Genomic DNA, 23074 nt, shown 5'->3' with positions numbered 1-23074 from the left:
AATGCTTTATACTTTCCACAGAACAGAAACTAAAATAACCTGTTATACAATTAGTCACAAATACAGTCCTTGAGTTTTTTGCCCATACACATGAGTATTGTCTAAAACACGTCTTCTTTGTGGCAGCTAGGCCCTGCCACCACTGTGCTTGGCTGAGTTCACAAATCTGTTGTAGCCTGTAGTTTCCCTGTCACTTCTCTGGCTCTCCTCTCCTGCTAAGCTTTGTTTCCTGGCAGTAATTAAAACCTTCTGCCACTGCTATAGCTGCTGCTGCTGCTGCTGGAACCGCCATAGCCACCTTGGTTTCATGGTTTGGCAAAATCTTGGCCTCCACCACCATAGGGGCCTCCCTAGGAGCCTCTGCCTCCAAAATTTCCTCCTTTCATGGATCCAAAATTTGAGGATTGATTGTTGTAATTGCCAAAATTGTTATAGCTTCCGCCACCTCCAAAGTTGCTTCCATCATTACCAAATCCGTGATAGCCATCCCCACTGCCACCGTATCCACCACCACCTCGACTGCCACCAAAGCCACCTCGACCACTGAAGTTCCCTCCAGGACCAAAGTTGTCATTCCCACCAAAACCACCTCCACGACCACTTTATGTTCTTATTCGTCTCTTTGTTCCCTCTCTTCCTTGGCATTCTATTCACCACTGTGTGATGACCACTGATTTTGCAGTACCATTTCTCACTATACTCAGTAATCTAAACATGTTTCTGACTATTGCATAGCCGTCTCAGACCATAGCTCACAATTTCTCTCCTCAGGTCAGCTATTTCCTCTTTAAACTTTTCTTCACTATGTAACTGTCACTATTATTCTCCAGGTTGTGAAGTTTTACTTTTTCCTGGATCTCATTCTCCCACTTGTAACATCTCACCACTCCTCAAAGTAGAAAAGCTAGTAAAACTTAAAGTCCTTAGCATGACAGCCAAGCATAGAATATGGTCTGGGTTTACTTATACCCCTTACTACTCTCTAGACAAAACCAGACTATTCAACATTTACTAAGGTGGGGGACAGTTTCTGTTCATTTTCTGATACCCTTCACAGATAACCTTTGAAGGTTTGAAAGCCTTCCTTGAGGCATAAGTTGAAATTTCTCTTCTTGTTAATGTCATATCACTTTGCTTATATGTAGATTATGTGCTCTCCCAAAGTAAGAGTTTTTGTATAGACATTCTTCCCCTGCCATATTCGGTGCTCCTTGTATTCTCATGCTCCTTTTGTATCTTTCACAGGATTTGGTATATAGATGTGATTGGAATATTTTTCATATATGTATTTTAGTATTAGCTGAAATATGTATCACTTTATATCTATCATTTATTTGAGCTTTCACCTTATAATCTAACGGAGACTTTCCCAGTGAATGACTGAACTCAGCAAACCGTAGGCCATGTACATAAACTTCATTTCTATATGGAACAAGAATATTTTATCTCATTAGTAATATAAGCTCATACTTAAGTCATTAAAACCAGTGCAATAATCAAGCCAACAAATGCAAAGGGGACAAAATAAACCTTTTGAATCATAGCATTAGAGAAAATTGATTATTTGTTGTATTAAAAGTAAACCACATTTTGTTTACCAACTTTCTACTAAGTGATATAAGTGAGATACATAAAAGGGAAGAAAATTTCACTCTAGTTCTATTAAGTTAGATTCTATCTGGTCTACTTCAAATGCAGAGTAAGTAAAATAAATCATTAATGAAAAGATATACAACTATACACCTATGACCTGATTTTGGTATTTAACCTCCCATGATTTTTTGGGTTAGCTTTACTGCATAGGCATATGTCCACAAAGAATTATATGGCCTTGATTTACATGTTTATTTGGTTGCTTTAGGTGATAGGTGAGACTGTCATAATGGATTTTTTTAGGTACAGACTCTGTCATAATCTCCAAAGGTAACTCCAGCTTCATACATAATTTCTCACAAATTCTTTTAATCATGCTGAGATGCACGAACATCCTCACCTTGATTCACTTCCTCTGACTTCTAATACATTTTTCTCTCATTTATAGATCTTCTCTAAGGTACAAGCTTCATAACTTAATATGTAACTGGACACAGTCTATTTCTGATGTTACCTTTTTCAGATATAGCCTACCTGATATAATGCATGTCAGAGATGTAAATTGAATTCTTCAGTTTTTCTGTTGTGGGATTAGTCTCTGTTGAGTACTGGTATTTATAGATGCCTTTTTCTTTTGTCAGATTGGAGTAGTACTATGGTTTCATCTAATTGATCAATTGAAGTTTGGAGAGCTAGTAATAGATGGCCAACTTTCATTTACCAATGGGGATTATTATTAATACCTTCAACTACATATTCCCAATGGAAAAAAGTAAGTAATATCCCACATTGTTGACAGTTACAAAAAGGATCCACAGGAGAAAAAGGCAGGGTCATTCAACCCTTGTGTAGAGTAAAATATCTTCTGTGAATTCTGTACAATTGAACCAGCTACTCTAGGGGAAATGTGTGCTAAAATACATTATTCTTGCCTCAGTGAAAAATGTTTTGGCTTTAATGGAAGACATGCTGTGTCCTTGTTACCTGAACATGTGATAGGTATGGAGGAAAGGGTAACTAATTGGAACTCAGAGGACATGGATCCTTTTTCTCAGTTCTGTCAAGAACTAAGAATAAGTTATGGGACAAACTTAACTCTCTGATTCTCAGTTTACCCTTGTATAAAATTATTTTAAATATTTCAAGTATACTGGGATCCCTGGGTGGCGCAGCGGTTTAGCGCCTGCCTTTGGCCCAGGGCGCGATCCTGGAGACCCGGGATGGAATCCCATGTCGGGCTTCTGGTGCATGGAGCCTTCTTCTCCCTCTGCCTGTGTCTCTGCCTCTCCCTCTCTCTCTGTGTGTGACTATCATAAATAAATAAAAATTAAAAAAATATTTCAAGTATACTGAAAATAAAGATAACTATGAATTTAATATCTTTATTTACAATGTTCAACTTTGTGAAATTTTAATGTTTTACCATATTTCCTTTATTTTTATTAGGAATAAAACATTGTGAAAAGTATTAGGATATACTACCCCAAAATATGCCACTTTGGCATATGAATTATTTTGTGCTGAGGCAACTGAGAAGAAACAGATATAAAAAAAGCTCTCTACCTTCCACCTATTTGCCTAAAAGCAGGACATAAATTTGTAAAGGTGTTCCCCTGTCCCTCTCTATCAGGGAAGGACAGAAGTTAATCATCACAGACAACCCTAGATCATGTTCAGTCCAGAGAGGGAACCAAAGGAATCTCTATAACAAAACTGACTAAAAGGCTAGTGGGATTATCTTTTACTCATTCCTCCATATATTCTCCTTTCCACAATTTGCTGTCCTGGGAGCTCAGAGACATTTCCTTTTTCTTGTCACTTCTTTAAAATGTCTACTTCTAACCTGAGGGTTGTTAGAGAGAAGTGGATGGGAGATGGACTAAATGGGTGATGCATGTTAAGGAAGGCTCTTGTCGACCAGAAGAACTGCGGAACAAAACAACAAAATCAGGAGTTAGTTCTTTGAAAGAATTAATAAGATAGATAAACCATTAGCCAACCTTATTAAAAAGAAGAGAGAGAAAACTTAAATTAATAAATTAATTAATGAGAAAGGAGAGATCACTACTAACACCAAGGAAATACAAACGATTTTAAAAACATATTATGACCAGGTATACACCAATAAATTGGGCAATCTAGAAGAAATGGACGCATTTCTGGAAAACCACAAACTACCAAAACTGGAACTGGAAGAAATAGAAAACCTAAACAGGCCAATAACCAGGGAGGAAATTGAAGCAGTCATCAAAAACCTCCCAAGACACAAAAGTCCAGGGCCAGATGGCTTCCCAAGGGAATTCTATCAAACGTTTGAAGAAGAAACCGTCCCTATTCTACTAAACTGTTTGGAAAGATAGAAAGAGATGGAGTACTTCCAAACTCATTCTATGAGGCCAGCATCACCTTCATTCCAAAACCAGACAAAGACCCCACCAAAAAGGAGGATTATAGACCAATATCCCTGATGAACATGGATGCAAATTCTCAACAAGATACTAGCCAATAGGGATCCCTGGGTGGCTCAGCGGTTTGGCGCCTGCCTTTCGGCCCAGGGCACGATCCTGGAGTTCCGGAGATGGAGTCCCACTTCAGGCTCCCTGCATGGAGCCTGCTTCTCCCTCTGCCTGTGTGTCTGCCTCTTTTTGTCTACCATGAATAAATAAATAAAATCTTTAAAAAAAGATACTAGCCAATAGGATACAACAATGCATTAAGAAGATTATTCACCATGACAAAGTAGGATTTATCCCCTGGATTCAAGCCTGGTTCAACACTTGTAAAACAATCAATGTGATTGATCACATTAACAAGAGAAAACACAAGAACCATATGATCCTCTCAAGAGATGCAGAGAAAGCATTTGACAAAATACAGCATCCATTTCTGATCAAAACTCTTCAGAGTGTAGGGATAGAGGGAACATTCCTCAACATCTTAAAAGCCATCTACGAAAAGCCCACAGCAAATATCATTCTCAATGGGGAAACACTGGGAGCCTTTCCCCTAAGATCAGGAACAAGACAGGGATGTCCACTCTCACCACTGCTATTCAACAGAGTACTAGAAGTCCTAGCTTCAGCAATCAGACAACAAAAAGAAATTAAAGGCATTCAAACTGGCAAAGAAAAAATCAAACTCTCTCTCTTCACTGATGACATGATGCTGTACATAGAAAACACAAAAGACTCCACCCCCAAGATTGCTAGAACTCATACAGCAATTTGGCAGTGTGACAGGATACATAATCAATGCCCAGAAATCAGTGGCATTTCTATACACTAACAATGAAACTGAAGAAAGACAAATTAAGGAGTCAGTCCCATTTACAATTGCACCCAAAAGCATAAGATACCTAGGAATAAAACTAACCAAATAAGGAAAGGATATACCCTAAAAACTACAGGACACTTCTGAAATAAATTGAGGAAGACACGAAGATATGGAAAAATATTCCATGCTCATGGAATGGAAGAATTAATATTGTGAAAATGTCAATGTTAACCAGGGCAATTGACACGTTTAATGCAATCCCTATCAAAGCACCATGGACTTTTTTCAGAGAGTTAGAACAAATTATTTTAAGATTTGTGTGGAATCAGAAAAGACCCCGAATAGCCAGCGGAATTTTAAAAAAGAAAACCATATCTGGGGGCATCACAATGCCAGATTTCAGGTTGTACTACAAAGCTGTGGTCATCAAGACAGTGTGGTACAGGCACAAAAACAGACACATAGATCAATGGAACAGAATAGAGAACCCAGAAGTGGACCCTGAACTTTATGGTCAACTAATATTCGACAAAGGAGGAAAGACTATCCATTGGAAGAAAGGCAGTCTCTTCAATAAATGGTGCTGGGAAAATTGGACATCCACATGCAGAAGAATGAAACTAGACCACTCTCTTTCACCATACACAAAGATAAACTCAAAATGGATGAAAGATCTAAATGTGAGACAAGATCCCATCAAAATCCTAGAGGAGAACACAGGCAACACCCTTTTTGAACTCGGCCACAGTAACTTCTTGCAAGATACATCCACGAAGGCAAAAGAAACAAAAGCAAAAATGAACTATTGGGACTTCATCAAGATAAGAAGTTTTTGCACAGCAAAGGATACAGTCAACAAAACTAAAAGACAACCTACAGAATGGGAGAAGATATTTCCAAATGACCTATCAGATAAAGGGCTAGTTTCCAAGATCTATAAAGAACTTGTTAAACTCAACAGCAAAGAAACAAACAATCCAATCATGAAATGGGCAAAAGACATGAACAGAAATCTCACAGAGGAAGACATAGACATGGCCAACAAGCACATGAGAAAATGCTCTGCATCATTTGCCATCAGGGAAATACAAACAAAACCACAATGAGATACCACCTCACACCAGTGAGAATGGGGAAAATTAACAAGGCAGGAAACCACAAATGTTGGAAAGGACGGGGAGAAAGGGGAACCTTCTTGCACTGTTTGTGGGAATGTGAGCTGGTGCAGCCACTTTGGAAAACTGTGTGGAGGTTCCCCAAAGAGTTAAAAATAGATCTGCCCTACGACCCAGCAATTGCACTGTTGAGGATTTACCCCACAGATACAGAGGCAGTGAAATGAGTCAATCAGAGAAGGACAAACATTATATCTTCTCATTCATTTGGGGAATATAAATAATAGTGAAAGGAATAGTGAAGGGAAGTGAAAGGAATAGTGAAGGGAAGGGGGAAGAAATGGGTATGAGATATCAGAAAGGGAGACAGAACATAAAGACTCCTAACTCTGGGAAATGAAGTAGGGGTGGTGGAAGGGGAGGAGGGTGGGCGGTGCGGGTGAATGGGTGACGGGCACTGAGGGGGGCACTTGAAGGATGAGCACTGGGTGTTATTCTGTATGTTGGCAAATTGAACACCAATAAAAAATAAATTTATTACTAAAAAAATTGGTGATAGTAGACATTTTCATCTTGTTCCTGATCTTAAGAATAAGTTCTCAGCTTTCTCCCATTGCATATGTTGTTAACTGTAGTTTTTTTATATGGTTCTTTTATATGGTCCAATATATTGAAGTATTTTCCCTCTAAACCCACCTTATTGAGAGTTTTTATGAACAGATGTTGAATTTGGGCTAGTACTTTTTCTGTTTCTACTGCAATTATATGACTTCTACCTTTCCTTTTGTTGATATGGTTTATCACATTCATATTCAACCATCCTTGCATAGCCAGAATAAATCCCACATAATTATGGTGAATGATCCTTTTTTTTTAATGTATTTTTTATTGGTGTTCAATTTACTAACATACAGAATAACACCCAGTGCCCGTCACCCATTCACTCCCACCCCCCGCCCTCCTCCCCTTCTACCACCCCTAGTTCGTTTCCCAGAGTTAGCAGTCTTTACGTTCTGTCTCCCTTTCTGATATTTCCCACACATTTCTTCTCCCTTCCCTTATATTCCCTTTCACTATTATTTATATTCCCCAAATGAATGAGAACATATAATGTTTGTCCTTCTCCGACTGACTTACTTCACTCAGCATAATACCCTCCAGTTCCATCCACGTTGAAGCAAATGGTGGGTATTTGTCATTTCTAATAGCTGAGTAATATTCCATTGTATACATAAACCACATCTTCTTTATCCATTCATCTTTCGTTGGACACCGAGGCTCCTTCCACAGTTTGGCTATTGTGGACATTGCTGCTATAAACATTGGGGTGCAGGTGTCCCGGCGTTTCATTGCATTTGTATCTTTGGGGTAAATCCCCAACAGTGCAATTCCTGGGTCGTAGGGCAGGTATATTTTTAACTGTTTGAGGAACGTCCACACAGTTTTCCAGAGTGGCTGCACCAGTTCACATTCCCACCAACAGTGTAAGAGGGTTCCCTTTTCTCCGCATCCTCTCCAACATTTGTTGTTTCCTGCCTTGTTAATTTGCCCCATTCTCACTGGTGTGAGGTGGTATCTCATTGTAGTTTTGATTTGTATTTCCCTGATGGCAAGTGATGCAGAACATTTTCTCATATGCATGTTGGCCATGTCTATGTCTTCCTCTGTGAGATTTCTGTTCATGTCTTTTGCCCATTTCATGATTGGATTGTTTGTTTCTTTGGTGTTGAGTTTAATAAGTTCTTTATAGATCTTGGAAACTAGCCCTTTATCTGATATGTCATTTGCAAATATCTTCTCCCATTCTGTAGGTTGTCTTTGAGTTTTGTTGACTGTATCCTTTGCTGTGCAAAAGCTTCTTATCTTGATGAAGTCCCAATAGTTCATTTTTGCTTTTGTTTCTTTTGCCTTCGTGGATGTATCTTGCAAGAAGTTACTATGGCCGAGTTCAAAAAGGGTGTTGCCTGTGTTCTTCTCTAGGATTTTGATGGAATCTTGTCTCACATTTAGATCTTTCATCCATTTTGAGTTTATCTTTGTGTATGGTGAAAGAGAGTGGTCTAGTTTCATTCTTCTGCATGTGGATGTCCAATTTTCCCAGCACCATTTATTGAAGAGACTGTCTTTCTTCCAATGGATAGTCTTTCCTCCTTTATCGAATATTAGTTGCCCATAAAGTTCAGGGTCCACTTCTGGATTCTCTATTCTGTTCCACTGATCTATGTGTCTGTTTTTGTGCCAGTACCACACTGTCTTGATGACCACAGCTTTGTAGTACAACCTGAAATCTGGCATTGTGATGCCCCCAGATATGGTTTTCTTTTTTAAAATTCCCCTGGCTATTCGGGGTCTTTTCTGATTCCACACAAATCTTAAAATAATTTGTTCTAACTCTCTGAAGAAAGTCCATGGTATTTTGATAGAGATTGCATTAAACGTGTATATTGCCCTGGGTAACATTGACATTTTCACAATATTAATTCTGCCAATCCATGAGCATGGAATATTTTTCCATCTCTTTGTGTCTTCCTCAATTTCTTTCAGAAGTGTTCTATAGTTTTGAGGGTATAGATCCTTTACATCTTTGGTTAGGTTTATTCCTAGGTATCTTATGCTTTTGGGTGCAATTGTAAATGGGATTGACTCCTTAATTTCTCTTTCTTCAGTCTCATTGTTAGTGTATAGAAATGCCACTGACTTCTGGGCATTGATTTTGTATCCTGCCACGCTACCGAATTGCTGTATGAGTTCTAGCAATCTTGGGGTGGAGACTTTTGGGTTTTCTATGTAGAGTATCATGTCATCGGCGAAGAGGGAGAGTTTGACTTCTTCTTTGCCAATTTGAATGCCTTTAATGTCTTTTTGTTGTCTGATTGCTGAGGCTAGGACTTCCAGTACTATGTTGAACAGCAGTGGTGAGAGTGGACATCCCTGTCTTGTTCCTGATCTTAGGGGAAAGGCTCCTAGTGCTTCCCCATTGAGAATGATATTTGCTGTGGGCTTTTCGTAGATGGCTTTTAAGATGTCGAGGAATGTTCCCTCTATCCCTACACTCTGAAGAGTTTTGATCAGGAATGGATGCTGTATTTTGTCAAATGCTTTCTCTGCATCCAATGAGAGGATCATATGGTTCTTGGTTTTTCTCTTGCTGATATGATGAATCACATTGATTGTTTTATGGGTGTTGAACCAGCCTTGTGTCCCAGGGATAAATCCTACTTGGTCATGCTGAATAATTTTCTTAATGTACTGTTGGATCCTATTGGCCAGTATCTTGTTGAGAATTTTTGCATCCATGTTCATCAGGGATATTGGTCTGTAATTCTCCTTTTTGGTGGAGTCTTTGTCTGGCTTTGGAATTAAGGTGATGCTGGCCTCATAGAATGAATTTGGAAGTACTCCATCTCTTTCTATCTTTCCAAACAGCGCTAGGAGAATAGGTATGGTTTCTTCTTTAAACGTTTGATAAAATTCCCCTGGGAAGCCATCTGGCCCTGGACTCTTGTGTCTTGGGAGGTTTTTGATGACTGCTTCAATTTCCTCCCTGGTTATTGGCCTGTTCAGGTTTTCTATTTCTTCCTGTTCCAGTTTTGGTAGTTTGTGGCTTTCCAGGAATGCGTCCATTTCTTCTAGATTGCCTAATTTATTGGCGTATAGCTGTTCATAATATGTTTTTAAAATCGTTTGTATTTCCTTGGTGTTGGTAGTGATCTCTCCTTTCTCATTCATGATTTTATTAATTTGAGTCTTCTCTCTCTTCTTTTTAATAAGGCTGGCTAATGGTTTATCTATCTTATTAATTCTTTCAAAGAACCAACTCCTGGTTCTGTTGATCTGTTCCACAGTTCTTCTGGTCTCGATTTCGTTGAGTTCTGCTCGAATCTTTATTAACTCCCTTCTTCTCTTGGGTGTAGGATCTATTTGCTGTTTTTTCTCTAGCTCCTTTATGTGTAAGGTTAGCTTTTGTATTTGAGTTCTTTCCAGTTTTTGAATGGATGCTTGTATTGCGATGTATTTCCCCCTCAGGACTGCTTTTGCTGCATCCCAAAGATTTTGAACGGTTGTATCTTCATTCACATTAGTTTCCATGAATCTTTTTAATTCTTCCTTAATTTCCTGGTTGACCCTCTTATCTTTTAGCAGGATGGTCCTTAACCTCCACGTGTTTGAGGTCCTTCCAAACTTCTTGTTGTGATTTAGTTCTAATTTCAAGGCATTATTGTCCGAGAATATGCAGGGGACAATCCCAATCTTTTGGTATCGGTTCAGACCCGATTTGTGTCCCAATATGTGGTCTATTCTGGAGAAAGTTCCATGTGCGCTTGAGAAGAATGTGTATTCAGTTGAGTTTGGATGTAAAGTTCTGTAGATATCTGTGAAATCCATCTGGTCCAGTGTATCATTTAAAGCTCTCGTTTCTTTGGAGATGTTGTGCTTAGAAGACCTATCGAGTATAGAAAGAGCTAGATTGAAGTCACCAAGTATAAGTGTATTATTATCTAAGTATTTCTTCACTTTGGTTAATAATTGATTTATATATTTGGCAGCTCCCACATTCGGAGCATATATATTGAGGATTGTTAAGTCCTCTTGTTGAATAGATCCTTTAAGTATGATATAGTGTCCTTCTTCATCTCTCACTACAGTCTTTGGGGTAAATTTTAGTTTATCTGATATAAGGATGGCTACCCCTGCTTTCTTTTGAGGACCATTCGAATGGTAAATGGTTCTCCAACCTTTTATTTTCAGGCTGTAGGTGTCCTTCTGTCTAAAATGAGTCTCTTGTAGACAGCAAATAGATGGGTCCTGCCTTTTTATCCAGTCTGAAACCCTGCGCCTTTTGATGGGGTCATTAAGCCCGTTCACATTCAGAGTTACTATTGAGAGATATGAGTTTAGTGTCATCATGATATCTATTCAGTCTTTGTTTTTGTGGACTGTTCCACTGAACTTCTTCTTAAAGGGGAATTTTAAGAGTCCCCCTTAAAATTTCTTGCAGAGCTGGTTTGGAGGTCACATATTCTTTTAGTTGCTGCCTGTCTTGGAAGCTCTTTAACTCTCCTTCCATTTTGAATGAGAGCCTTGCTGGATAAAGTATTCTTGGTTGCATGTTCTTCTCATTTAGGACCCTGAATATATCCTGCCAGCCCTTTCTGGCCTGCCAGGTCTCTGTGGAGAGGTCTGCTGTTACCCTAATACTCCTCCCCATAAAAGTCAGGGATTTCTTGTCTCTTGCTGCTTTAAGGATCTTCTCCTTATCTTTGGAATTTGCAAGCTTCACAATTAAATGTCGAGGTGTTGAACGGTTTTTATTGATTTTAGGGGGGGATCTCTCTATTTCCTGGATCTGAATGCCTGTTTCCCTTCCCAGATTAGGAAAGTTTTCAGCTAGAATTTGTTCAAATACATATTCTGGCCCTCTGTCCCTTTCGGCGCCCTCGGGAACCCCAATTAAACGTAGGTTTTTCTTCCTCAGGCTGTCGTTTATTTCCCTTAATCTATCTTCATGGTCTTTTAATTGTTTGTCTCTTTTTTCCTCAGTTTCCCTCTTTGTTATCAACTTGTCTTCTATGTCACTCACTCGTTCTTCCACCTCGTTAACCCTCGTCGTTAGGACTTCTAGTTTGGATTGCATCTCATTCAATTGATTTTTAATTTCTGCCTGATTAGCTCTAAATTCTGCAGTCATGAAGTCTCTTAAGTCCTTTATACTTTTTTCTAGAGCCACCAGTAGCTGTATAATAGTGCTTCTGAATTGGCTTTCTGACATTGAATTGTAATCCAGATTTTGTAACTCTGTGGGAGAGAGGACTGTTTCTGATTCTTTCTTTTGAGGTGAGGTTTTCCTTCTAGTCATTTTGCTCAGTGCAGAGTGGCCAAAAGCAAGTTGTATTGGGAAAAAGAGAAAAAGAGAGGAGAGAAAGAAGGAAAGAAAAGAGAAAGAGAAAAAAAAGGGAAGAGAAAAAAAAACGAAAGAAAAAAAAAGAAGAAAAAGAGAAAGAAAAAGAAAGGAGAAAAAAAAGGGGGGTGGGGGAGGAAACAAATCAAAAAGCAAAACAAAACAAAACAAAAAAAAACAACAAAAAAACAACAACAACAAAAAAAAAACCAAAAAAAAAAAAAAAAAAAAAGAACCACAGGGGAGTATCTTCTGATTCTGTGTTCTTTAAGTCCCTTGGCTTCTCCTGGAAGTTGTCCGTCTAGCTGGTCTTCTGGGGGAGGGGCCTGTTGTGCTGATTTTCAGGTGTTAGCAGTTGGGGGAGCTGCTGTGCCCCTGCCTGGTGCAGGGCTCAGTGGGGGTTGTTTACCCCGTGAGGCCGCAGGAGGAACAGCCCCAGTGGCGGGGCAGCTCTGGAAACCTGGATTCAGCTCCGGCAGGAACTCCGTCTGCAGGGCCTGGAGGCTCCGGGCGGGGCCGCTGATCTGCTCAGCTCGGGGCAGGAGCGTCCTCGCTGTCCTGGGCCCTCCCGGCCTCTGCCTGTCCCGGGGAAGGCGGGATCCTGGGCTGTGTCCCGGCGCCCTGTGCTCCGGGGCCTGCGCTGTTGGATTCGCGCTCCCGGGCCGCGCAGCCCCCTCCGCGGAGCCGCCGCCCGAGCCCCTCCGAGCTGCTCCTGGAACCGCGCAGCCCCCTCCGCACGGAGCCTCTTCCTCTGCCCGAGCCCGGCGGAGCTGCTCCCGGGGCCGTGCAGCCCCCTCCGCGGAGCCGCCGCCCGAGCCCCCCGAGCTGCTCCGGGTCCCGCCGTGCGCGCTGCAGCCCTTAGGGAGCTCGGCGCACTCTCCCGGGGCGCAGGTGTGTGTTAGTGTCCCCGGGAGCCCGAGGGCATCCCCGCCCTCCCGGGTCCTGCTCCACCTCCCCGCGAGCCCCTTTCCCCCGGGAAGGTCGGTGCAGCTCCTGCGTCTCCGGGACGGGGCTCTCCTGTCCTGGGGACACTCGCCCCGACCTCAGCCCGGCTCCTCGCGGGCCCCTCCCCCTTGGAGGTCTTTTGTGTCTTTATTTCTTTTTCCCCGTCTTCCTACCTTGATAGAAGCGCGAACTCTTCTCACTGTTGCATTCCAGCTGGTCTCTCTTTAAATCTCAGGCCGAATTCATAGATTTTCAGGATAATTTGAAGGTTTTCTAGGTAGTTTGGTGGAGACAGGTGATTTGGAGACCCTACTCTTCCGCCACCTTGCCCCTCCTGAATGATCCTTTTAATGTATTGTTGGGTATGCTTTGCTAATACTTTTGCATATCTGTCCATTAGGAATATTAGCCTATAGTTTCTTTCTTTGTGGTGTCTGTGTCTGGTTTAAGTATCAGGGTAATGCCAGCCCATACAATATATTTCAAAGCTTTCCTTTCTTTCTATTTTTTGGAACGGTTTCAGGAAAATGGGCATTAACTTTTTTTAATGTTTGGTAGAATTTACCTTTGCATCTGGTCCCAGACCTTTGCTTTGCGTAGTTTTTTATTTTATTGATTTAATTTGCTAACAGAAATTAGTATAGTCAGGTTTTCATTCTTGATTCAGTTTTAGGAGATTTCATGTTATGAGGCATCTATCCATTTCTTCTAGGTTGTCCAATTTGTTAGCATATAGATTTTGTTGTATTGTCTTACAATGTTTTGTATTTCAATAGTATGAGCCATTAGTTCTGGTTTTTCATTTCTGATTCTGTTTTGGGGATCCTTTCTCTTTTCTTGATTTGTCTGGCTAAGAGCTTATCAGTTTTGTTTATATTGTCAAAGAACCTGCTTTTGATTTCATTTTTTTTCTTTTAATCTGTCATTTATTTCTGCTCTGATCTTTATCGTCCCTGCTTTCTACTTACCTTGGGCTTTGCTTTCTTTTTCTAGTCCATTAGGTGTAATGTTAGGTTGTTTGGGATTTTCCTTTTTTCTTGAAGTCGACCTATATTGTTATATATTTCCCTCTTAGAACAGCTTTTGCTGTGCTCCAAAGATTTTTGGACTGTTGTGTTTCATTTTCATTTTTCTCCATGTATTTTTTAAATTTCTTCATTAGTCCCTTTATTCTTTAGTAGCATATTGTTTAGCAACCATGTGTTTCTGGTTTTTTCCAGTTGTTTACTTGTGATTCATTTCCAGTTTCATACTGTTGTATTTGGAAAAGATACATCAGTATTTTAAATTTTTTGAGATTTTTTCTTTTTGTGGGCTAACAAGGATTCATTCTGTAAAATGTTCCATTCAGCCTTGAAAAGAATGTATATTCTGTTGTTTTGGAATGGAATGTTCTGTTTATATCTGTTACATCCATCTGGCCTAATGTGTCATTCAAATACACTGTTTCGTTATTGATTATCTGGATGATCTATCTATTGATGTCAGTGGGGTGCTAAATTCCCCTATTATTATTAATATATTACCATCAGTTTCTCTCATTTTGCCCACTAATATTTGTTTTATATATTTAGGTGCTCTAATGTTGGGTACATAAATATTTATAATTATTATGTCCTCTTGTTGGATTGATCCCTTTATCATTATAAAATGCCTTTCTTTATCTTTTGTTACAGTGTTTATTTTCAAGACTATTTTGTCTAGTATAAGTATTGCTGCCTTGGACTTATTTTTTTTTCACTTGCATTTGCATGGCTCATGTTTTTCCAACCTTTCATTTTCAGTTTCTCTGTGTCTTTAGGTCTGAGGTGAGTCTCTTGCAGGAAGCATATAGATGGGTCTTGTGTTTTTTATTCATTCTATCATTGTATGTATGTCTTTCAATCAGAGCATTTGGTTCATTTAAATTCAAAGTAATTATTGATGGGTTATGTACTTAATACTGTTTTGTACTTTTTTTCTAGTTGTTTTGTGGTTCTTTACTGTTCCTTTCTTCCCTTGGTCTCTTTCTTTGTATTTGATTAGTTGCCATAGTGTTATGTGTTCCTTTTTTTGTGTATCTATTACAGTTTGGATTTGTGGTTACTATGATGTTCATTTATAGTATCCTAAATATATAGCCATATATATAAGTTTAAAATCATTTAAGTTTAAACACATTCCTAAAAAATTTATTTTACTCCCTCCTCTACATTTTATGGGAAGACAGTCATATTTTACATATTTTTATCTAAATTCTCTCACATTTAATTGTGACCATTTCTTTTGCACTTAAAGAAGTCCCTTTAACATTTCTTACTAGGCCAGTTTAGTGGTGATAAACTCCTTTAACTTTTGCCTGGGAACCCTTTTATTTCCTCTTCAATTCTGAATGATAAGCTTGCTTAATGTAGAATATTTTTGATGTAGATTTTTTCCTTTCAGCTCTTTGAATATATCATGACACTCCCTGCCAGCCTACAAAGTTACTGCTGAAAAATCAGCCAATACCCTTATAGGGTTTCCCTTATACATAACTTATTGCCTCTCTTAATCACTTGTAAAATTCTATCTTTAACATTTGACATTTTAATTATTATGTGTTAATCTCTGTACCTCCTTGGGTTTGTCTTGTTCGGAACTTTCTGTACTTCTTGAACCTGAATGTCTCTTTTGTTCTCTAAGTTTGGGAAGTTTACAGCTATTATTTCTTTAAATAAGTTTCATCATTTTCCCTCTCTTCTTCTGGGACCCCTCTATTGTGAATGTTTTTGTTTTGTTTTGTTTTGTTATGCTTTATGTTTTCTAAGAGATCCCTTAACCTGTCCTCATTTTTTTTTCTCTTTGATTATGTGCCTTACTAATGAGATATAGGTAAAACAGACATAAAGGGCAGCGTCTGTCCCTTTGGAGCTAGTTCACAATATATTAAAGTAATAGTCATGTAATCTCTGCATCATAATTATTTTAATGGTTTCAGCAAGTTTCATTCTCTCTTCGTATGTTAAAGCCTGTGTGAAATGAGAAATGGGGATAGCAGATGCAAAAAGCCTATAGGATATTTATAGGAATTCTATTTTATAAGAAATCAGGGTACCTATAAAGCTATACATTCCTTGAAAGAAAATTAGAAAACTTAAATAGATATACTGATAATAACCCAATTATATGTTATTCTTGAACATTTTAATTCAGATTTATTTAAGATTTTTAAAGAAAATTTATAAATTTAGGTATTTAGGTGTCCTAAAATTCTCTCAAATGCAATGGAATCCTATTTGATTGGTTTAGAGAGGCCACTAATAACTACCAGGATGGGATTTGAGTGCTTCCCTTCAAAAATTATAAGATTAGTCCCAAATTCCTAACTTGTAATGTTTTCGGGTAATATAGAAAAACACATGTTTTTCAGGCTCCTGAGTACTTAAAAAAGGAGTCATAATTTAAATTTAAGGTACTCAAGAAAATAAAGGGATGGCAAGAATTTACAGCAAAAGTGACTTTCAAGTTTAAAGAACCAGAGAAACTGTTATCAATATGCCAGAATTTAAGGAATATGGTTCTCAAGAAGCTGTTCTGAGGAATATAGAAAATACACTTTTGACAAGAAAAATGACTAAAGACATTGAGTACAAGCTGTGGCATTGAATAATAATAGCTGCTCTGATTCCAAAACGAGAGGAAGATATTAGTGTCCTCCAAATGAAAGAACGTAATACCATCCCTAGTCTGTCTTGTAAAGGATATCAAACCAAATATGATAAAGTTTCTGGATTTGTAAATTGCCACAAATATAAAGAGGACAGATGTATATGTTGAGCTCTACTATATGCATGCAATCATGCATTCCAGATGGGGGAGACACTGCCTAGTGAATAGCTGTGATTCCTCAAAAGATAAATTATACAGAAATGTAAGAGATGGTGGGAGGGAGAGTTGTACATTAAAAGTAAAGGAAAAAAACACGGACAAGATGAAATTCAAGTGTCTCAGGATGCATATTTGGGTATACATGAATACATAAAACTATAAAGAAATGCAAATAATTTTTAATGTCAAAGTACAGTGGTTAATTTTGGATGGGGAGAGAGAAAAAATTGTACTTGAAATGGACAAATGTAACAATTTCCAGGTGACTGTCAGAGTTCTATTTTGTAACTTGAGATGTGGTTATAATGGTATTTGCCTTCTAGTTCATTAAACTATAAGCTCTATGTATTTTTATTTACCTTGGTTTTACTCTACAGTAAAAAGGCTATAATAAAAATGAATGTTAATATAATAGATATCATTGATGACTCAGACTCTACTCTCCTTTAGTATGTTTTCTGTTACATAAAACACTTGGAATCTGTGAATTGATTTTTTAGCCAAGGTTTTCTTTGCAAATTATGTTCCACCAATTAGATGTAACAATATTAGCTTTAGAATTTGGGTTAAAGCAGAAGACATGTACTGATATAATCACTGCTGGTGAGCAAGATGATGAGATGTAAGGGAGAAGCAATTGTGGCAGCCCTCCTGTATTCCACTGACTGTACAGAGCAACAAGGGTGTTGAGGATGGTGAGGCAGTGGCAATAGCATCAAGACCCTTTGACTTTAAGATCGCACTATTGGGGTCTATTCTGGATTCCAGAAAGTCTAGTAGTGGCCCCCTGAGTCCCACTTCTCCAGCTCTTTGGATGATTTTATGAGCATCCAAAGCACTCTATTAAATCTTAATATACACAGTGTGTTCTGTTTTCATCACTGAGGGTCAACCCATATAATTATACTCTGACAAAGAGAATGATTGAGGTAGATACATAATTATGTAAAATAAAATTTCTAGCTTAAGTGTCAATTCTAGCACTAGCATTTCAGTCTAAAATACATTTTCTCCTTTAAATTTGCCCTGGTAGGTGAGGGAACTGGGATAATGAGCTTTTATTGGTGGCCTTAGAGTTCTAGCAAAGTTACAAGGCAAAATCAACAGTAAGCTAGCATTTAGTAATCATAAAATGGCTACTATGGAAAACACATGAAACCTCCAGGCCTGAACATTTTCCTCAATAAAGTAAATTTTAGGGATGCCTGGGTAGCTCTGTGGTTGGGCATCTGCCTTTGGTTCAGGGTGTGATCCCAGAATTCTGGGATCAAGTCCCACATTGAGCTCCTGGCATGGAGCCTGCTTCTCCCTCTGCCTGTGTCTCTGCCTCTCTCTCTCTCTGTGTGTCTCTCATGAATAAATAAAATCTTTTTTAAAAAGTAAATTTTAAAGAGACAATAAAATATAAGTAGGTATACATCTTCTTATGTTGGCAGTGTAAATTATCATAGTAATAAATAAAAGTGCAAACATGATATTTTGGTACATGATAGATGTTGGGATGTATGCATGTATTTAACAAAAAATCAGAAAGAAAAAGATAAAAAGTCAAGTTATACCAACAGCCATATAGACAGAATACATCAACCCATGATCCCAGTTACAGTTCCAGCCTCATTTGGTTGTTAGCCCTCCAGACATATTTACCTCTTAGGTATAACTAATACCACTAAAAATAATTCAAAACAAAAACTACTCTGATCTTTAAAAAATTAATCATCCTATCAGAAGCATATAAACTGAAAGACTATCAAATTGCTCAATGTATTTCACTGGACTCTAAGAGTAAATGCAAAAAGTTCACATGATTTAGGTTTCCATGGTTGGTTTTTTGTTTGTTTTATTTTTTTTTGTTTTTTTGTTTGTTCGTTTGCTTGCTTGTTTTGCCTAGTTTTAAGTCTGGATACACACAACCAAAATTCACCATTCAAAAATAGTAATAGAGAATGAACAGGAAGAGAAGAGTTTATTCAGTTCTCTTGTCAACTTTTTTTTTAAATTTTTTATTGGTGTTCAATTTACTAACATACAGAATAACCCCCAGTGCCCGTCACCCATTCACTCCCACCCCCCGCCCTCCTCCCCTTCTACCACCCCTAGTTCGTTTCCCAGAGTTAGCAGTCTTTACGTTCTGTCTCCCTTTCTGATATTTCCCACACATTTCTTCTCCCTTCCCTTATATTCCCTTTCACTATTATTTATATTCCCCAAATGAATGAGAACATATAATGTTTGTCCTTCTCCGACTGACTTACTTCACTCAGCATAATACCCTCCAGTTCCATCCACGTTGAAGCAAATGGTGGGTATTTGTCATTTCTAATAGCTGAGTAATATTCCATTGTATACATAAACCACATCTTCTTTATCCATTCGTCTTTCGTTGGACACCGAGGCTCCTTCCACAGTTTGGCTATCGTGGCCATTGCTGCTATAAACATCGGGGTGCAGGTGTTCCGGCGTTTCACTGCATCTGTATCTTTGGGGTAAATCCCCAATAGTGCAATTGCTGGGTCGTAGGGCAGGTCTATTTTTAACTCTTTGAGGAACCTCCACACAGTTTTCCAGAGTGGCTGCACCAGTTCACATTCCCACCAACAGTGTAAGAGGGTTCCCTTTTCTCCACATCCTCTCCAACATTTGTTGTTTCCTGCCTTGTTAATTTGCCCCATTCTCACCGGTGTGAGGTGGTATCTCATTGTGGTTTTGATTTGTATTTCCCTGATGGCAAGTGATGCAGAGCATTTTCTCATATGCATGTTGGCCATGTCTATGTCTTCCTCTGTGAGATTTCTCTTCATGTCTTTTGCCCACTTCATGATTGGATTGTTTCTTTGGTGTTGAGTTTAATAAGTTCTTTATAGATCTTGGAAACTAGCCCTTTATCTGATATGTCATTTGCAAATATCTTCTCCCATTCTGTAGGTTGTCTTTGAGTTTTGTTGACTGTATCCTTTGCTGTGCAAAAGCTTCTTATCTTGATGAAGTCCCAATAGTTTATTTTTGCTTTTGTTTCTTTTGCCTTCGTGGATGTATCTTGCAAGAAGTTACTGTGGCCGAGTTCAAAAAGGGTGTTGCCTGTGTTCTTCTCTAGGATTTTGATAGAATCTTGTCTCACATTTAGATCTTTCATCCATTTTGAGTTTATCTTTGTGTATGGTGCAAGAGAGTGGTCTAGTTTCATTCTTCTGCATGTGGATGTCCAATTTTCCCAGCACCATTTATTGAAGAGACTGTCTTTCTTCCAATGGATAGTCTTTCCTCCTTTATTGAATATTAGTTGCCCATAAAGTTCAGGGTCCCCTTCTGGGTTCTCTATTCTGTTCCACTGATCTATGTGTCTGTTTTTGTGCCAGTACCACACTGTCTTGATGACCACACCTTTGTAGTACAACCTGAAATCTGGCATTGTGATGCCCCCAGATATGGTTTTCTTTTTTAAAATTCCCCTGGCTATTCGGGGTCTTTTCTGATTCCACACAAATCTTAAAATAATTTGTTCTAACTCTCTGAAGAAAGTCCATGGTATTTTGATAGGGATTGCATTAAACGTGTATATTGCCCTGGGTATCATTGACATTTTCACAATATTAATTCTGCCAATCCATGAGCATGGAATATTTTTCCATCTCTTGTGTCTTCCTCAATTTCTTTCAGAAGTGTTCTATAGTTTTGAGGGTATAGATCCTTTACATCTTTGGTTAGGTTTATTCCTAGGTATCTTATGCTTTTGGGTGCAATTGTAAATGGGATTGACTCCTTAATTTCTCTTTCTTCAGTCTCATTGTTAGTGTATAGAAATGCCAACTTTAAATGTTTTGTCCAAAAGCCCATTTGAAGAGAAAAACAGTTATCATACAGTTTCACTCATATGTGGAATTTAAGAAACAAAACAAGACCATAAGGGAAGGGAGGGGAAAATAAAATAAGATGAAATCAGAGAGGGAGACAAACCATAAAAGCCTCTTAACTTACAAAATAACCTGAGGGTTGTTGGAAGGGAGGTGGTTGGGGGGATGGGGCAATTAATTGGGTGGAAGGCATTAATAAGGACAAAATTGTGAGTAGGTGGTTGTTAGGGTCCATTCTAGGACCTTGGAGGAAACACAGGCAAAGGAGGTCTAAAACAGGATTCGCTATATAAATCCACCACCATTACACTATATCGTATTCTGAAATTTTCCTCAAATATTTTTGGAAGTATATATCATGTGCAGTTTTTATTGCTATTACAGATATCCAGTTCCTTCACATATTATAATTTACATTTTATCATTTCAACTAGACCTGATTTTTAACATTTTCACCTACATTTTACTATTCCACTTAATTTTACAAGATAGTTTTTTAAAATTTTGAAAGCATCAATTTGTCATTTCCAGTCTTCCCAAATACCTAAAGAGGGAATTGTTTGTTAACAAAGTCTTCTTATAGATTATCCTAATCACAATACTCTCTCAATTGTGTTATTGGAAATTTAGACCAGTTAAAGCCATTCTTGACCTGGTATGTTTATATTATCTGTTTTATATTAGCTGATTAATAAATATCATCTAGAATACTTTGAAAACATTATTTTTGGCTTTGGATGCCCTAGTAGCAAATGGCACCATCATAAGGTGTAGGGAGCCTGTGAATTTCATTGTACTTACCTTTGTATAAAAGAATGTCAGCAGTGCAATGAGGAGTCATGGTGATAATATAACCCACCAGGAGCTCCTAATTAAAATTTAAGTTTTATGCAATACATAGAGATAGCCTGTACCTTACTTTTCATGCTGGGCCACCAGGATAAGTAGTAAGTAGTTCCAGAGACCATCTGTAGTCCTTTTCATTCTCAGCTGCAGAGTCTTACTATAATTCCAACTAATCAGTCTCATTATTGACTTGCCTTACAGATGAGTTTCACCTTTGAGACTTTTGGCAAATGTCCTGAGCTTTAAAGTTCTCCACACAAGTACTGAAGTATGACAACATTCCTATGAAAAGGCTTGACATGACGGGCACGGGGGGTTATTCTGTATGTTAGTAAATTGAACACCAATAAAAAATAAATTAAAAAAAAAGAAAAGAAAAGGCTTGACAGTTTTATCTTGCAAAAAGCAGTTCTTAAAATATATACATATATTCCCTGTTCAAAGAAATATATTATTTGAAAGAATTATTTATGGAATTTATAAAACACTGGCCAGAAAATTTTTATAAATTAATTCCTTAATCCTGAACATATTTGCACATGTAGCTGAGAGTTCACTCACACAGACACCCTCAATTCACCCATTTTATCCCTATTTCAAATAGAATTATTGCTATTATTCTGGGGTTATACCCATTTCAGACTAATGTTAATACTGTAGACATTTTTACCCAACATTTTCAACCATTCCTACATTTTTAAGACAAAATCATACATTATTAACTGTAAATGTGTTTCCTTATTTAATACATTAATGAATAAACACACACTGATGAAGAAGACACATTTATCCTATAATTTGGCTTAAAATGAACAGTTAGGAATTTCCTTTTCTTACCTTCTCTTTCAGCAATGATAATTAATGCATATATAATTCTTGTTTGTTTTTTTCTTAATAATGCCAAAGAGGAACAACTTGATATTTATCAAATACTGTCGTTTTAACAGATTTTTTTTGTCATAAAAGTTGGATAATATACTGAACACTATAAGTATCATTTAGTCAATTTCAAATAGCAATCAGTTCTTTCATTTTTGCCATCATTTAAAGATGACTTGCAAAGCAGAGCACACGGGAAAAGTGTTTCCCATGACTTCCAGTGCTAGCAATTCCAGTAACTACTAGCAGGTGTTAGTGATACCTTGTGTACCTTAAAGCTAATATTGAACCTACTTAAAACTAAAAAAAACACTATTTGTATAAAGAAATATACTTATTACATTGACAATGATTACTAAGCTAGATTTATTATTTTTGCAACCAAATATTAAAAGGAAAAAGTAGTTTAATAAGAGTCTCATGCTCTACCAACTGAGCTAGCAGGCACCTGGAAAAAGTAGTTTAAATCAATGTAAAGCCATAGGCTCTCCATAAATTGTTATCATAAACTGTGTCTCTTAATTTAATTCCAGTTTTAACTTCTCAGCCATTAAGCTGACACAGTGCCTGTATAAAACAAACTGTACTGCTCTGAAGCTCATTTCATAATATTTTCTAATTTGCAGAATTCTTCTGCCGCTTTATTCATAATGCATTATCAGAAGTTGTCATGACCTTATTTCTTTGCTAAAAGTTAGTGGTGGAGACTTTTAGACCATTTGCTTTGGGCCTTATCAACAATTGTAATAAAATATGTCTAAGGTTTTCTTCAATAGAAGAGATTACAAATTGTTTTAAATGTTAAGTAAGAACGATTCAAGGAT

At 37.9% G+C, this 23074-nt stretch overlaps 1 long non-coding RNA gene across 1 annotated transcript; it reads left to right on the top strand.

Moving 5' to 3' along the window:
- The first annotated feature begins 1948 nt into the window (after positions 1-1948).
- On the top strand, positions 1949-21703 carry LOC119866820. The gene is made up of 3 exons (XR_005381325.1): positions 1949-2053; positions 2235-2365; positions 21573-21703. It is a non-coding gene; the product is annotated as an uncharacterized LOC119866820 (long non-coding RNA).
- The last annotated feature ends 1371 nt before the right edge of the window (positions 21704-23074 follow it).

Source organism: Canis lupus, chromosome 30 (assembly GCF_011100685.1).
Source record: "Canis lupus familiaris isolate Mischka breed German Shepherd chromosome 30, alternate assembly UU_Cfam_GSD_1.0, whole genome shotgun sequence".
Classification (NCBI taxonomy): domain Eukaryota; kingdom Metazoa; phylum Chordata; class Mammalia; order Carnivora; family Canidae; genus Canis; species Canis lupus.
Note: the sequence above shows the minus strand (reverse complement) of the source record. Positions and strands in the feature narration are given on the sequence as shown.